Source organism: Gavialis gangeticus, unplaced genomic scaffold, assembly GCF_001723915.1.
Source record: "Gavialis gangeticus isolate Ggan-Ray unplaced genomic scaffold, GavGan_comp1, whole genome shotgun sequence".
Taxonomy (NCBI): Eukaryota; Metazoa; Chordata; order Crocodylia; family Gavialidae; genus Gavialis; species Gavialis gangeticus.
The window spans coordinates 1,214,855-1,228,174 of record NW_017728996.1 but is presented as its reverse complement, the minus strand read 5'-3'; the positions used below and the strand labels follow the sequence as shown (position 1 = coordinate 1,228,174).

The following is a 13,320-nucleotide window of genomic DNA, read 5'->3' as shown; positions in this document are numbered from 1 at the left end:
ACAGCTGCACCGTGCGGCTGCTGGACGACAGCGAGTACACCTGCAGCCTCCAGGTGGGCCCGCCGCGTGCGCGTGTGCGTGCGCGTGTGCGCGTGTCACGCGCGGGGGGGCGCCATGTGAGCGGCCGCACCTGTGTGAGAGTGAGCGTGAGCACCTTTGTGAGTGTGAGCGGGGGGGGCACGCGTCGCGCACAGTGTGTGTGAGCGTGGGTATCTTTGTGCGAGACTGTGTGTGTGTGTGTGTGTGTGTGAGGGAGGCAGGGAGGAGTGCGCGCGCCCGCCGGCGGGTGAGCATGTGCAACGTGTGTGAGCGCGCGTGCAAGGGGCTCCCCGGGAAAGTTGCGCGGGCGCGGGACTGCGCGGCGGCAGGAGCAGCCCCTCGGCCGCCGGCGCCTCTGCCCGGGCACGGCCGGTCTGCGGGGACCTGCCCGACTACACGCACGTGCTCACCTTTGTGCACGCTGGCAGCCTCGCTAGTGCACCCTCCTGCTCACACACACTGACAGCCTCACAGTGGCATGCTCACGCCTATGCTCTCACACACATGCTCACCCACTTGCACACACTGGCAGCCTCACACGCATGCTCACATGCTTGCACACACGGGCAGCCTCAGAAATGCACACTCATATACTCGCACTTGCTTATAGGCTCAATCGCACACATACATGCTTGCATGCTCACACGTGCTGATATGCTTACACATACCGACAGCCTCGCAAACACACATGCTCACACATGCTTGCAGGCTCACTCGCTCTCACACACTGACAGCCTCACAACACATGCTCATGTGCTCACGCATGCTTCAGTCTCGCACACGCACACGCTCGCTCCTGTGAGTCTCAGTCCTGGGCACTCGACAAGGGCCAGCTTCAGGCAGGCCGAGGGCTGGCTCCAGCGTGCAGCGAGCTGCTTGCCCTTCTCCCCCCGGCTCTCCCCACAGTCTGGTGAATCCTGGTAGTATCGGGGGCACAGCTCCTGCCTCCCCCGCCCGCCCCTCCTGCCACGCCGCAGCCCTGGCCATCCCTGTCCCCCAGACTCTTTGGAGGATGCCCCAGAACATGGCCCGCTCCAGTGAGCCCTGCAGAAACTCCTGCTTCTTGTGTTAGAAACCCAAACCCACCACTTTCCCTGAGGTCTGTAGTGCCCGGGTGATTGCGGCACAGCGTTCGCGTGGCGGCTCTTGCATTGATAGGGTATAATCAAATCGCGTAAATATTGTTGGAGGCTGGAAGAAAAGCTTAATTTGCACCCCTTGCTGAGCACAAATGGCACTCGGGCAATTCGGCTGATGGCTCTCCCTGAGTGCAGGGGGCTGGCCAGAGCTTTTAAGAACGACTCTGACGCAAAGTGAAGAATAGTGAACGGTGCTAGAGCTAAATGCAAATACCAGGAGGTGTTTCAGAGCCACGCTGGATTTTGATTTCTTATCTGTTGCTGCCTCCTCGGCTCTGCTCTGCTGATCTCATTTTAAAAGAGTCTGGATCCCTTTTCAGCCTGTTCTGGGCTGGATAAGTATGGAGTTGTTCTTCTGTGATTCAGTGACATTTACTATCTGCAAAATTCATTGTTCCCCCCGAATCTGCGCACAAATGATCTACTGTTAAGGATCCCGTGGTGAGATCACTGGGATGGCAGGAATTGTGCACAGCATGATGACAGCACTCTCTGTTTTCTTTGCAATGAGTTGGGGAAGGCGCAGCGTTATGACTGAGAGCTTGACCTAAGTAGAAGGGGCTTCCATTTTGTACAGACAGCTTTAATCTTGATGTTTTAATTATGATATTAAATGTCAGGCACATCCAGAGGCGAGCCTGAGCGCTCGCCGTGCACCATAGCACGGTACCTGTTTCAAACCACTGTCAGCTGGGACCATACCGCCTTCTCAGCAGTGGAAAATTCAGGCTCGATTTTAGGGCAAATGGGATGCAACATATAAATAGCCACAGCTGCCACCTCTCCGCACATCTCTGTGGATGCTGATAATCCTGACTGCTTTGTAATTTTGGGGCAAAGGCATCAAATGCATGCAGAAACATGCATTGCGTTATATTCAGCTGCAAACAAATGCTGCAGGCTGTGGGAGACTTCATTACTTTTGCTGAAGTAAAGTAGAATAAATACATGTGTTTAAACAAAGTTGTTCTGTGCAAATAAGAACTCAGGGATGTCCCTGTTACCGACTTTCCCCCTTTGTCTTCCCTCCACTTCAACGATGAGTTGGAGACACAGTCCTGACAACTTTGCTTATTTTGCCTAAGCAAAACTAATTAATCTTTCAGTGATTGCTTTTAATAAAAATGCAGTAGCCAAGAATTATTTGACAAGAAAGCATGGGTCACCAGTTTAAAAAATGCTGGGTTTTTGTTCCTTCATTTAATTGGTAGTAGAATTAAAACAAGAATTCTTGGCCTGGATGTCATTTTGAGGTGATATGCCCCTCGATTGTGTATTTCGGTGGTTTATTTTATTGCTGGAGCAGTAAACAAGTGAATATGGGTATTTAATATGCATGGCTTAAGGTAGAAAGAATTAGCTCACATTACCCTTCACAACCAAGGTTACCACTAACATTTTTTTTCTGTTGCTTTCATGCTGCCTTATTGCAAAAGTATTTATAGTTCGCGTGAAATTAAAGCACACATAGTGGGGGAAAATATAATAAATATCGCACAAGTGAGAATATCACTGTCAATATACCAGCTGGGAAACAGTGAATGAGTTTTGAAGGTCATTCCCTTACAAATGCAGATATTTCTTATATCTTGCACAGATCTATGGTACTTCTTCATCCAACCTGAATATAAATCAGTTGGGGTTTTTTATGTATATTTCTGTATTTTGTTAGATAGGGAGAAAATATGCAAAATAGAAATGATAATTTTAATATGTGGGAGCTTGAAACGTGATAACCTTTTTCATGTTGTAATGCATTTAGGATACTCAATCAGCAGAAGTTTGTAAATCTGCGTGCACCACTATTCCCAAGTTCACCAAAAAGATAATTTATAGTAGTTTATATCAACGACGCATATATTTTTCTGCATTTTGACTAGTTCGACTTGTCAGCTGGCTTTTATATTGCTTGGGAAAGAGACTCATTTAAAAAATGGATTCGATTTTAAGAGGAGTATGTCTCAAATAAGAGCAAAAGATAAACCTGCCAAGAAAATTAACCTCTGGTTGTGCTTAGCAAAGAACATCTAAAGGCTGCTGTTACACAGTTAGCTGACCTGGATGTTCTTTTGCGTAACAACATCTTTATAACCTGATTATAAAACATCCCACTTATTAATATTCCAACACTAAATTAGCAGGTCACCATCAAAGCTATGATAAATCCTTTATCTTGTCCTAAATTCCCGCTCCAGGACAGCTAGTCTGAATTGAGCTCCTTGCCCCAAAAAGGCCTTTCCTGACCCAAGTGGCCAGGGCTGGGGAGGTCGGTGGGAATCCGTGCGGCGACTTCAGCGAGCGTGGGAGCAGGCCTGTATAAACATTGACGGCGCGTTTTCTTCCCGTGCTCCAGCACTCTGCCTTTTCTTTGCGTGGCACCTTGATGTGTAGCGCTGAGTTCAGTTCCCGAATATAAAGAGGATTTCATAACTCACAAGGAGTGCTGGTTTCTAACAATGACTTTATGGGCATAGAGGAACATAACATTACTAAGTTTTTATGACTTAAAAAAGCTTGTTTTTTTAGCAGGAGAGGCCCCTTTTACGACTCCTCCTTCTAGTGCAGGTGGCGACTGAGCCATCGTGAGGTCTGGGGAGTTGTCAAGGGTCAGTTATTCTCTGAGCCTTGACCCCCGCCAGTCCTGAACCTCAGCCCTTTGTTTTATGCCTCACCGCTCATACAGTTCCCAGTGGGGGCGATGTCACTGCGAGCACCTGGGAAATTTCACCTGAGTTTCTTTGTTCATCTCCATAATTTTGACTTCAATGCAGTGATATGAGTAATGTAAGCACACATTTTCCTTCCCTCCCCACCAAAAACAAATAGTGGAGTAATAATTAACCAGCACGGTCATCTAATAGAACTTGCAAAAAAAAAATAATTGTATTGATGAAATAGCAAAAATGCTTTTGGCCATGTGGTTTTCACCTTACTGTTCTACTTGTCCAAGGAAAAACTGTCTTTTTTTTCATGGCAGCCTTGGTACAATTGGCAATATAAAGGACCTAAAACAATGAATGATTTATTATACAAAAGCACCAACTGTTTTCCTGGAAAAGAAGTATTGCATTGCAGAAATACAGTCATACTGCAAAAATGTGAAGGCTTGGGAAGAGAGACATAAAAAAATAAGGTTTCATGGAATTAATATGTAATAGTTACTACCTGAAATCAAGGCATTTAAAAATTAAGCTCCTTTGGACCAAAATTGTATCAGAAGTCCTTACTAACAGGCAGTCAGCCAGCGCGAGAGGGGAGCCTCTATTTCTTGCAGCTCTGGCCATGGAGGGTCACTTGTTCACTATCTTTTTATCTTCTGATAGTTTCCAATTGCTTGTGCCAGGGAGGGAGGAGGTGGGCAAACTGTTGCTTTCACCATGGGACGACTTGTCTGAAATCCCCAGCCAAGGTGATGAATTCTGCATTTGAGGATTATCGTTCTTTGCCTACCGCTGTGAACTCAAGAAACCGTGGGGCTTCACAGTGCAAAGTTGATGCCTGATCTTCGAGCTTTCTTGTAAACACAGAAACATCTGTCTCTTCTCAGCCTGAAACCTGACTTGAGGTGCTGGAGACGGAGCAGTGCAAAACAGCAAACCTGTCTTTGGAAACACGGAGTAAAAATACGTTTGAGGGATCCGCGCTGACATTGTTGCTTGTCTGCGTGGCAGATACACCTCTCGCTGGGTTTTCCATAACGTTACAGAAAACTGCCTGTAAGATTAAAGTCGCGTCATCGGATCGGCATAAAAATACGTATAGCGAGGTGAATACAGAGGAGATTCTGGCCTCATTGAAATCCTTGGCAAAACTCCCACTGACAGCAGCGAGCTGAGGACTTCATTCACGTCCAGTATAGGGATCTGTATCTTAGCAATGGTAAAAGATACCTCTTACTCCTGTGTTTCTGTTAAAAGTGTTGAAGACAAGGCAGTGCTCTTATTCACAGTTACAAAAATGTATTTGTAAGAGAAACCTATAATTCAAGCCTAGCTAAGCCTCTGTAAAAATGGATTTTGTGCATACAGCGTTCTTAATTCAGCGCCCAGGCAGTCAAATACATAAGGTATGTGGGCTCGCAAAAAATTATGGTGCTTCCGAGAGGAAACCTGTGAGCACGTGTCCTGAGATATGCAGCAAACAAGTGCTCAAGACACAGTAGCAGCCATGAACTGAGTTTAATCTCCTTTCTTTCTTCGTATTTTGTTAAATATTTTTAAATAGTCATCATGCAAAAGGTAGCTGATGAAGAGGTGTTAAGGCAGAACCCCTCACTGCAGCAGAGGATGCTGGATTTACTTTCATTTTCTTTGGCATCAGCATCACTGGAAACGTTATGGCGACTGGGTGAGAAGATTTGTAATGCCCGTATGCGCTTAGCTGCACAGGAGCTGGGCTTGTGAAACAAATGGAGAACATCCCCACCGTCCTCTTGTTAAGTGCCAGTTTGCCTAAGTACATACTTTGATCGTTATGCATTTTTCCAGATCTCAAGGATTCACCCTTTTTTAACATGGGTGAATGCCATCACAGAGCATCTTGCCCACGGTAGCTCCCGTTTCTCATGGAAGAAGAGCTGCTGTCAGGTAGATGGCTGATTTTTAGCTTGTCTGACACACCTCATGCATTTAAGCAGTTTTGTAGGCCCCTAGTTTTTTTAATGCCACTCAGTAATGGTCCTGTTGCACATAGCGGTGACAGGAGCAGTGCTTATTGGGAGCCCTAGCTTGCACAGCGATGTACTTGACTCCAATGAGAGCCCCGTGCAAGGGGCTCTCATCTCTAACACAGGCTGACTGGGGAGTCCCTTCAGAGACATTTCTTAACTTGAGCTCCACTTGTGTCCTTACTTTGGAGGCAGCTGGATAGAGCTAGAACCATTGCCTGTCCGTGGGGTGAAATTGCAGCCCCAGAGCAGTCAATGGCAAGGCTCCTGTACTTCCAGCGGGGCCAGGGGTTCATCGCTCTGCCTGGCTAGGTCTGTTCATCGGTGTGCCTGGAGTCACCGCGGATAGGATTTGCCTCCATAGTGTTTGCACGGCTTGGTCATCCATGAAGAACTAAAAATCACTGTGGCATTTATATGCCAGCTATTTTACATTTGACACGTGAGCAAGATGGAAGCACAGGGATGACATATGGCCTTCCTCGGGCCCCTATACAGAGGTCTACATCCCACTGAAATCAGCAGGCGTTTGTCTGGGTGAAAAATGGTGAATACAGTTCTCTCTGTGTCTTGTAAATGACTGAGCTAGAAAATTATGACTACGGTATGTTAAGATCATTTAAGAATGGAGGTCCCTAGGAGCCATGCATTGTGCAGGCAAGTCATAGAAAACAATGCCTGCTCTTGAATGCTCACAATGCAACGCGAATGCGGCGGCTAGACAAATCTGGCAGTAATAAAACAATCAGAAGAGCGGAAGGGGTGGCTCCCCCAAAGGCATGAATATATAGGGATCGGACTGTGCCCTGGGCCCTATCTTTGTGGTGTCTTACAGCCAGCAGTCGCACCAGGTTTAACTGATGGCAGAATTTTGCCTTGATAACCATCTTCAGGATGGCAGAGTGTGCAGAAACGGAAACAAAGCCCTAAGGAGGCTAAGCAGCCTTCCTGACACCTTCACAGCTCAACGTTTATATCTTCCCAGCGTGCACATGATAAAAATGTTGAGCAATGTGGATTGTACCACCGAGGAGTGATGGGAGCCTTGCTCCAGCATGTAGAGCAGATACAGGGTCTAGCCCCCATCCAGACAGGAGGGAGTCCCCTTTGGTTTGCTCACTGTAGCTGCCATCTCAGACTAGGAGATGAAATGATTGTAGAAAAATCTCTGAAATCGCCACGCTTGCAGTTTCCAAACAGCCAAGGAAACATGGCGTAGCTGTCACTTGTTATAAATGACAGTACATTATAGAACTAGGCGAGGGAGCGAGTCAGGATTTGCTGTTGAAAAAACTGCATTATATTTTATTTGGTATTGATTTTGTCAAGCATAAGCAATAGCTCATCGATTATATGAGTGCGAAGATGCTGCTGTTATAGTAATAACAAAATTGAGCTATTCTCCTGCCATCAGATGTTTGATTATGGTCAAAATAATCAGCATTGTTTGATTGCAGAGAGCTTTGCAGTTGTTTGTACAATAAGGAGGTTTGGAGTCAAATGCTCTTTGAACTTTTTCCAGAGAAAATTTTCAAAGCAGCATGAAAACAGTTTCATATTGATAATTCCTGAATTGCTCGTAAGACTTGTGAATTTGCTGTGTGTGTGACCACGGACAGCATGGCTTTGTTAGTTCCCTCTTCTGTGACCAAAAGAGTCTGTGAAACGGTTGTAATATGGTGCAGTTCCCTTGCTTACGTATGCACATACGTGAAAACAAATTTGGGCTGCGTGACTGACAGCGATGGTTTGAAAGACTGCTGTTAAATGTTTGGTTATAGCTGGGTTTCCCCCCTCACTGTCTGTAATAATTTTTCAGAAATTTGAAAAAAAAATCCCCTTACATATTTATTTTTTCATTTGAGAAACCCGGTGGGTTCTTCTCCCCTGTATTTTGAATGGAATGAAAACTGACATGGCTGTTTGTGACTTTTTTTTACCCACTACTTAAACTTGCGTGGCACCTTTTAATCCCAAGAGACATCCTTGCTTGTGTACTCTCACCTTGTCAGCACAGCTCCCACAATAGTCTGTGATAGATAGCAAAGAAAGCAGAATAGCAAAAACACTGTCTTTATTCATTATGGCCTAGTAATAATGATGCTTTGAACTTTCCGTGCACCTTTCATCCAAACTTCCCAAAATCTTTCCAAACAAGAATGCTCTCAACAGCCTTGGACAGTTTGCAGTCCATTTTTCTTACATTCTTTATACAAGGAGATAAACTAAGGGACAGGCTGGCTCAAGGTCGCAGAGCCTGGACAAAAGCAAAAGATCCCAGCTCTACCAACTAGATTACTCTTGGAGGAAGTTTGAAAGACCCAAGTGGTAAGTTTTCAGAGGGGTATTGGGTGCTGTGTGCACATTATATGGTCCTCCAGGTGTGTGGGGGGGGAAAAAAGGGGCATCCTTTAAGCACAAGGCACAATTCGTGTTTTCCTTTAGGAGATAATGATTTGTCAAACAAATTATAAAGTTTGCAGAATGACATGATAACATTATTACAGTCTAGCTGATGTGCTAAGTTAAACTATCACACAAATTACAGTGATGGCTAGACAAGTGCCATTTTAAATTATGCTGAGGGGACCATCAGATGTTGCACAAGCTGCATCTCAGGAATTTTTATCTTTTGCTCATGATTGTCATTGTCAGCAGTCTCTCGGAGTCGAGGATGACGTCTGTCAGGCTTGATGGGTCCTCAGGTGATTGAGGAGCCCGATTCTGGATGCACACGTTCTTCGGCAATGGGGGCATGTTGTTGAGTGGAGGAGTGGGATTAGCAGCCCTGGGTTGGTCTTCTCCTTCCGCCGCCGTTCCACCTTTGTATCGAGTCGTTGGGCCTTGAAGAGCCACGCGCCTTGGTGGACCAGGTGGTGCCACACACAATGGTTAGCAGCGTGCTCCTCCCAGCCGTTGGTGTTGATGCATCCATGCTTGAGGGCAACCTTGAGCGTGTCTTTGTACCGTTTCCTTTGGCTGCCCTTTGAGTGTTGGCCAACAGAGAGCTGGGAGAAGAGAATCTGGCTAGGGAGGCAGTTCTTGGATGTCCTTACGCAGCGGCCTGCCCATCGGAGTTGATTTCTCAAGAGCAAGGCTTCGATGCGGGTGGACACAGCTTCATGGAGGACGCTCGCACTGGTCCAGCAGTCCTCCCATTTGATCCCCAGGATTCAACACAAGCACCGCTGATGAAAGCTCTCAAGGGTCTTAAAGTGATGGGTGATGGGATCGGTAGATGGTCCAGTTTTCACTGCAGTAGTGGAGGATGGTCAGCACGACAGCCTTGTCAACCAGGACCTTTGTCTACTTCCGGAGGTCTCTATTTTTGAAGACGTGTTGTTTCAGCTTGAAGAAGGCGGCACTGATGCAGTTGACCCAGTGCTGGACTTCTTCATCGATGGTAGCCCATTGAGAGGCGGCTGCCGAGATACGGAAAGTGCTCCGCATACTCCAGAGCCTCCCCGTCTACGTAGGTAGTGCGAGGGGTGTTCAGCTGGCCTGGGGTGGGGTTGGTGGAGAACCTTTGTCTTGGCGACGTTCAAGGACAGGCCAAGTCTCTTATAGGAAGCATTGAAGAGATCTAGGGTCGCTTGCACATCCTGTGCAGAGTGAGCCATCACACAGCAATCGTCTGCAAACTGAAGGTCGTGGATGTCCTTGGTGGTGAGTTTTGTTTTTGCCTGGAAGTGCCCAAGATTGAAAAGCTTCCCGTCCAGTCGATACTGGATACTGACGCCGCATGGTAGATCATCTCAAGAATTTTTATCTTTTGCTCTTCGCTACAGGCAGAGATAACCAAATGGGTGAAGTTGTGATTGTGCACACGTGTGCTCCTCCCACTGCTGGAGCTGATTTTCTAAGGCAGGGAAGGCCCTTAAGGAAAAAAAATGCAAACCAGAAGTATGAGTTGGACAGCCCTATAGAGGGGAGTCCTTTTATACCTTGAAAAGGCACTGGGCAGCACAGCACGCGCTTTCTCAACACACTTATTACTGTGATTCAACCCTAATTTAGAAGGTCATCTATGAATGAGAGAGTAATTCAGTCTCCATGCTCATTCAGTCCTTGGGTCCTGCGCTGAGACTGTCAATGAGCCTTTCAGCTGGTCACTGGTATAGTGCTGGTATGGTGCTAGGCACTGGTGTAGTGCTAGTTTTGGGGACATATGGTTTGACAGCTATCATAAAACATTTGGCCACAGCTGATGGTGACGTGGGCTGGGCCTAAACAGCACCTTCGAGGTTGTAGTCTCTGGGTATCACGATCAGGTCCATAAACCATCTTGATATCTAGACTCTGGCAGCATTTACAGTATTGACATGGCTATTATTAATTTATTTTTTAAAACGTTTCATGGAGATGACTAAAATTGAAAGCAAAAGCTGATTAGATTAATCTGCCTGCTGTCCTAAAACTGTGCTGAATTGGACATGTGTATTGGAAGGCTGCAAGGGAAGCAGGTGGTAGTATTATAAGCCCAGGAGGAACATTGGTCAAGATGAATGGCAGGTTCTTTGTAAAAAATCAAAAAAATTAGTCCCTTAATTGTAATCTCCAAGAAAGGAATTTTTCAGAGTAAATTTACTTCCAAAATTCAGAGCACGTCTGCACAAGAGTGCAGGAATTAGGGTTGCAATAATAGGGAAGTCATAGAGGACTTGGGTGATAAGGGGTCTCTTCTGACCCCCTGGCTTATGCATGTAGTCTGATAGCGCAGCATGAGTTTTGTGCCTGCATAACATCACTGCATTTAAGCCCCACTCATATTGCTTTGAACTGCAAAGCTGCCATTTTAAGCATCTAAAAGTAGGCTCTGTCTGAATGGATCAGCTGACTGCCTTGAAAATGGGATCACTTTTCAATACTGGGCTGCAATTTTGTGCGTTTCTGTGCGATTATGACATAGGCATTCCCATAACTAAGAGGTAGGTATTGAATAACTCTCAAGGCACCGTCTTCTCTACCCAGAAGAGTAAGTTCCATCCTTCACGTCGACGGCAGTGGTGTCTGGGAACAGATGAGATGCAGAGCTGACCCATGCTCGCTGGAGAATAGCTATTTCTTCCATCGGGTGCATACCTAGGAAGCTGGTAAAGGAAGGGCAAGCACATCCTTTCTGTTTGGCTGTGCTCTGTCTGTGCATTGGTGCCACTGTTGAGTGTGCTATGCTGCGATGTGTCTAACAGCTGTTCCACATGTTGGTGACCTCCGAGTGCAAGAAAGTAGCATGTCTGGGGAAAAAAAGTATAAAGAGCAGATCATGACTAGTATCAAAAGCCTTAATGTTGAATCAGAGTGGAGAACTGCTCTGTCGTATTCAACCTCGTGCCATGCTGTTGCATCGTATTTGCTTCATGTCCTGAGCAATTTGGAAAGGGTGGAGAAACTTCCCTAGTGACTGGGGTGGCCATCGGCCTTCCCCTGCCCTTATTTTCTTATAACCCTCCTCTCGCTAAAAGGAAGGAGCAGGTTTTCTTCTTGCTCTTGGTATGAATCTGCCTTTAGAGGCCAAACAAAGTGAATTGCTGTAGTGCATGAGGGGCATGGCCCGAGAGCATCGTCTCTGCCCCTGGGTTGTTTGCTCTTCTCTCGGTGTTGCTCGTTGTCTCCCACATGGTATCGTTGTGCAAAGCTTTTCAACCACCTAATTGGGTACCGTGGATCAGGGCGTGCCAACCCATTGTTTGTTACTTCAAGCTGGTGTGCGCCACCGTGATGCATTGCTGAGCATCCTCAGCGATGTTCAAGAGTGAAAGCAACACATCGACATCTGCAGAAATATCTTGTATTAAAGCATGGGTCTGTTCTGAAAGGCAAGGCTATGAGATGGGGGGGCCATGAGTAGTGCATCTCAGTAACCCCCATGACGTGGGGGACCATGATTAGCACATCTCAGTGACCCCTGTTTTATAGTTTATTCATTTTTCCAAGCAAAGAAGTGGCTTTTCTGGCTGCCAGTGATGCAGTCTTGGGATTGGAGAGTAACTGCTTCTGCATCATTGCCCAGCATAAAGCTTCTTCAGGCCATACATACTCTGCTCTCACCCACAGTTATTCAGCCACAATGTTCCCAGACTAAAGTCCCCCATTGCCTTCGGTGGGCATGCAAAGCTGTACTCGCACGACCCCGTAGCTGGATTTTAGAAATCAATTATTTTCATGGGAAAAAGAAAACAGTAAGTGTAAGGCAAACGACAAAATCTTATTTAATCAATAAAAGCAGCTGTGTCTGAGGTGTACAAGAGTAGAGCTGCTCAGTAATAAGGTGCCATTTTTACATGATCTGTTTGCAGCTTAAAGCCATGCTTTAAGTTACCTTGTCTCTGAGCAACACTATAGGAAAAACCCACTTTTCTGTATGGAGTGGAGAGTGTTTGAGTGTATTGCATTTTCTAGTTCCCTTTGGCCTTGATAGAGAATATAGAAATAATATTTGTGTGAATGTTGTTGCTGCCTTTGTTGCCCCCTCCTGTTTTTGCTTCCTTTGGGTCACCCCCTTCCCCACTTAGCTCAGGGTTTTGGTTTCCATCCCCCAGGAAACCTAGTTTAAAGGCCTTCTTCACTAGGTTAGCAAGCCTGCCTGCAAAGATGCTCTTCCTTGTCTTTGGTTCCCATCTCTTCCTAGCAATCCTTCTTGGGACCACGGGAAGGAGGACCCAGGGAACTACAGACTGGTCAGTCTCATTTCAGTTCTTGGAAAAATCATGGAGCAGGTCCTCAAGGAATCCATTTCTAAGTACTTGGAGGAGGAGAAGAAAGTGTTTAGGAAGAGTGAGTATGGATTCACCAAGGGCAGGTCATGCCTGATCAAACAACATCCTTGCAAGCAAGCTGGGGAAGTCCGGGTTGGATGAATGGACTGTAAGGTGGATAGAAAACTGGCTGGAGCATTGGGCTCAAAGGGTAGTAAGCAACGGCTCGATGCCTGCTTGGCAGGCAGCAGTAAGTGCAGTGCCCCAGGGATCGGTGCTGGGGCCAGTTTTGTTCAGTGTCCTCATCAATGACCTGGAAGATGGGATGCAGCGCACCCTCAGCAAGTGTGCACATGACACCGAGCTGGGGGGAGCAGTAGAGATGCGGAGGATAATAGATAGGGCTAGGATTCAGTGTGACCTCGACAAATTGGAGGACTGGCCCAAAAGTCATATCATGAGGTTCAACAAGGACAAGTTCAAAGTCCTGCACTTAGGGTGGAGCAGTCCCATGCACCGGTGCAGGCTGGGGCTGACGGGCTGGGCAGCAGCTTGCAGAAAAGGACCTGGGGGCACAGGGGACAAGAAGCTGAATATGTTGAACTCCTGCAAGACCATTTCAGGCTGGACATAAGGAAGAACTTCTTTACTGTCCGAGCCCCCAAAGTCTGGAACAGCCTGCTGCCAGAGGTGGTTCAAGCACCTACATTGAACACCTTCAGGAGCAAATTGGATGCTTATCTTGCTGGGATCCTATGAATCCTGCTGACTTCCTGCCCCT

At 46.7% G+C, this 13,320-nt stretch overlaps 1 protein-coding gene across 3 annotated transcripts in view; it reads left to right on the top strand.

Moving 5' to 3' along the window:
- Window positions 1-6: 6 nt before the first annotated feature.
- The window catches only part of FRMD5 (FERM domain containing 5), a 317,562-nt gene continuing 304,248 nt past the window's right edge, over window positions 7-13,320 (top strand). For all 3 annotated transcript variants that reach the window (XM_019503878.1, XM_019503880.1, XM_019503879.1), the window contains exon 1: window positions 7-53. The gene's annotated coding sequence lies outside the window, so the exon portion shown is untranslated. The remainder of the gene's footprint in view (window positions 54-13,320) is intronic.